Source organism: Babylonia areolata, chromosome 8 (assembly GCF_041734735.1).
Source record: "Babylonia areolata isolate BAREFJ2019XMU chromosome 8, ASM4173473v1, whole genome shotgun sequence".
NCBI lineage: Eukaryota > Metazoa > Mollusca > Gastropoda > Neogastropoda > Buccinidae > Babylonia > Babylonia areolata.
Window position 1 is genome coordinate 26,960,984 of NC_134883.1, and position 5,000 is coordinate 26,965,983.

A 5,000-nucleotide genomic window follows, 5' to 3' on the forward strand; every position below is an offset into this window, starting at 1 on the left:
ACAAGTAAGTTCCCCTTCCTTACTGAATATGCATAATATAGGAACGCGAAAAGCGTTAATTAATTAGACGAATTTTTACGGCGAAGCAATGCTCTGACGGGTTAATCCATTTGGCCATGGGCACAGTTCCATACACCGGGAGCTGGGTGTGTGTGTGTGTGGGGGGGGGGGGGGGGATGTAGAAATAATCATCGAAAGGTGGTGGTGGTGTGTGTCCATCGAGATCGATGATGACCATCGTTGTCATCCAGCTGGGGGATGGGGGGAGTGTGGTGGTGGGGTGGGGAGGAGGATGCTCATGAATCTATCTGTGAATGCGCAGATGGCTGAATAGTCCAATCTGCGCACCAAAATGTTCGCTGACAGTTGGGGCAGACAAAGACAGGCATACCATTGTCAGGGAGCTTGTTTGCCCGTGACTTTCTGGCCTGCCTCTTCTGAACAGCTACGGCAGTCCTGTTGGCCTCGCACAACTTGGCGCCTTTGTGCACAGCAGCCCGCCACTGCAGATTCCTCCCAGGAGTCAGGGTTGATATCAAACGCTTTCAGAGAGACTTTCAGAGTTATCTCTGAAGCGCTTCTTCTGACCTCCGTGTGATCTCTTCCCTTGTTGCAGCTCGCCATAGAAGAGCCTTTTGGGCAGCCGATGGTCTGGCATGCGCATCGAAAGGTAATCTACATAAAGACAACAAACAGAATTCCCCACTTGACAAAACATTTTAGGTGGGTAATGTGCAGCCCTTTCGATGTAAGGTGCAAAGATGAGAGGATAACTAACAATCAGTACGCCTATCACTTTAAGGTTTGTGTTAGGATTGAGTCCCTCTCTGATCCGATATTTTCTCATTGATTTTTTAGCATATGATGAACATTATTTTTACGATTATGACAATGAGAGGGAGAGAGACTTCAGTGTCCTAGCTTCTTGTATCTCGGCTCAAAATGGAGATAAACCCCCCAGAAAGAAAAAAAAAAAAAAAAAAGGGGGCGTTTTCCTTCATTCTTTCTTCCCTATTTTTTCCTTTTTTTGTATTTGTTTTTGTTTGTTTGTGTGTGTGTTTTTGTTTTTGTTTGTTTGTCTTTGTGTGTTTTTGTGTTGTTGTTTTTTTTGTTTTTTTTCGGAGGGGGGGGGGGATTTTGTTTGGTTGTTTTGTTTTCCCTTTTTATGTTTTTTTGTTTTGTTTTAGTTTGTTTGTTTTTGCTTTCTCTTTCTTTCTTTTTTTCTTTTTTTTTCTTTTTCTTTTTTTTGTTTGTTTTTGTTTGGTTTTTCTTTCTTTCAGTCTTCTTTCTTTTCTTTCTCCCTTTTCTCATCATTTCGTATTTCTTTTCTTTCTCTATTTCCTTCTTTTCTACATCTCTTCCTTCTTTCGTTTCTGTTCTTCCTTTCTTTCTTTCTGTCTATATCTCTTCTTGCTTTCTTCCTTCCTTTCGTTCTTTCTGTCCTTACTGTGATACAATAAGTTACATTATGATACGATATGATACAATGCAACACATTATACAGTAAGTTACACTATGATACGATACGATACAATGCAACACATGATACAATAAGTTACACTATGATACGATACGATACAATGCAACACATGATACAATAAGTTACACTATGATACGATACGATACAATGCAACACATGAAACAGTCAGTTACATAATGATACATGATACAATGCAACACATTATACAGTAAGTTACATTGTGATACGATACGACACAATGCAACACGTGATACAGTAAGTTACATTATGATACGATACGATACGATGCAACACACGATACAGTCAGTTACATTATGATACGATACGATACAATGCAACACGTGATACAGTCAGTAACATTATGATACGATACGATACAACACAACACATGATACAGTCAGTTACATTATAATACGATACGATACAATGCAACACATGATACAGTAAGTTACATTATAATACGATACGATACAATGCAACACATGATACAGTAAGTTACACTATGATACGATACGATACAATGCAACACACGATACAGTCAGTTACATTACGATACGATACGATACAATGCAACACGTGATACAGTGAGTTACTTTACGATACGATACGATACGATACAACACATGATACAGTAACTTACATTATGATACGATACGATACAATGCAACACATAGTACAGTAAATTATATTATGATACGATACGATACAATGCAACACATAGTACAGTAAGTTACTTTACGATACGATACGATACGATACGATACGATACGATACGATGCAATACAGCACACGATACAGTAAGTTACTTTACGATACGATACGATGCAATGCAACACATACTACAGTCAGTTACATTATGACGCGATACGATACAATGCAACACATGATACAGTAAGTTACTTTACGATACGATACGATACAATGCAACACATGATACAGTCAGTTACATTATGATGCGATACGATACAATGCAACACATACTACAGTAAGTTACTTTACGATACGATACGATACGATACGATATGATACGATGCAATACAACACACGATACAGTAAGTTACATTATGATACGATACGATACGATACAATGCAGCACATAGTTCAGTAAATTACATTATGATACGATACGATGCAATACAACACATGATACAGTAAGTTACATTATGATACGATACGATACAATGCAACACATAGTACAGTAAATTACATTATGATACGATACGATACAATGCAACACATAGTACAGTAAGTTACTTTACGATACGATACGATACGATGCAATACAACACACGATACAGTAAGTTACTTTACGATACGATAAGATACGATACGATGCAATACAACACATGATACAGTAAGTTACATTATGATACGATAAGATACAATGCAACACGCGATACAGTTACATTATGATGCGATACGATACAATGCAACACACGATACAGTAAGTTACATTATGATACGATACGATACAATGCAACACATGATACAGTCAGTTACATTATGATACGATACGATACAATGCAACACACGATACAGTCAGTTACATTATGATACGATACGATACAATGCAACACATGATACAGTCAGTTACATTATGATACGATACGATACAATGCAACACATGATACAGTAAGTTACATTATGATACGATACGATACAACACATGATACAATAAGTTACATTATGATGCGATACGATACAACACATGATACAGTAAGTTACATTATGATACGATACGATGCAATGCAACACACGATACAGTCAGTAACATTATGATACGATACGATACAATGCAACACATGATACAGTAAGTTACATTATGATACGATACGATACGATACAATGCAACACATGATACAGTAAGTTACACTATGATACGATACGATACAATGCAACACATGATACAGTAAGTTACACTATGATACGATACGATACAATGCAACACATGATACAGTAAGTTACACTATGATACGATACGATACAATGCAACACATGATACAGTAAGTTACATTATGATACGATACGATACAATGCAACACATAGTACAGTAAGTTACATTACGATACGATACAATGCAACACATGATTCAGTAAGTTACATTGTGATACGATACTATACGATACGATACGATACGATACGATACGATACGATACAATGCAAAACAATACAATGCCAATGTAGTGCAATACAGTAAGTTAAACTACAATGCGATACAAAACAATTCAGAGCAACAGAGTAAGGTACAATAGAATGATTATGATAGAATACAAGGCATTGCATTACAGTAAATTACAACGCAGTATAACAGAATACAGCGCAGAGCAACACAGTAAGTTACAACAGAATGCGATAGAATACAGTGCAATACAGTGAGGTACAATACAATTTGATGCAATGCAGTGCACCACACCACTGCACAATACAATCGAAGCAACGCAACGCAACGCAACGCAACCCAACGCAACGCAACGCAACGCAGCACAGCACATTGAAACGCAAACACAATAAACAAATAAACCCTACACAAGGCGCCTTATTAAGCGCGTTGGGTTTTGCTGCTGGTCAGGCATCTGCTTGGCAGATAGATGTGGTGTAGCGCTTATGGATTTGTCCGAACGCAGTGACGCCTCCTTGAGCTACTGATACTGATACTGACACTGTTTCTTGTTCTTGAGTTTGGCCTTGCTAGGAAACGTCAACCTTTTGTTGTTGTTGTTGTTGTTGTTGTTGTTGTTATTGTTGTTGTTGCTTTTGTTATCGATGGTGCGTGTTGTTGTGTTGTTGTTGCTATTATTGTTGTTGTTGCTGCGGTTGTTGTCGTTGATGTTGTTGCGTTCTTGTTGCTATTGTTGTTGTTGGTGGTGGTGGTGTTATTGTTGTGTTGTTTTTTGTTGTATTTATATGTTTATTTAGTAAGAGAGTGAGTTAACTACTTAGTTACTCAGTCAGTCAGTCAATCAGTCACTAACTAACAAACTAACTAACTAACTAACTAACTAACTAACTAACTGACTAACTAACTGACTGACTGACTGACTGAATAAATGACTGACTCAATGAATTAGTTGGTAAAAAAAAAAAAGCTGGGACAGACTTCCTTTCATTTTGACATCAACATGAACAAGAGGTAGTTCAAGCAGACGGTATTTTCGTGAGAAAGCGGCCACCACTTGGCGGCGGCCAGTGTATTCAGCGCGTCAGTGTTCCACAGCGGATTGACCTTTCCTCGTCCTTCTCTCTTTCTGTGTACCAGTGGCGGTGTCTTTTGGCACGTGCCTTGAGGCCGTCACCCTTATGTTGTCACGGCATTGTCAGCCTGATGTGATCACACACACACACACACACACGCACACACACACGCATACATGCACATATATGCACTCACGCACGCACGCACATACACGCACGCACGCACACACATATACGTACACATACATACACACATGCACGCATGCATGCATGAATGCACGATGCACGCACGCACACACACACACACACATGCACACACATAAATTTT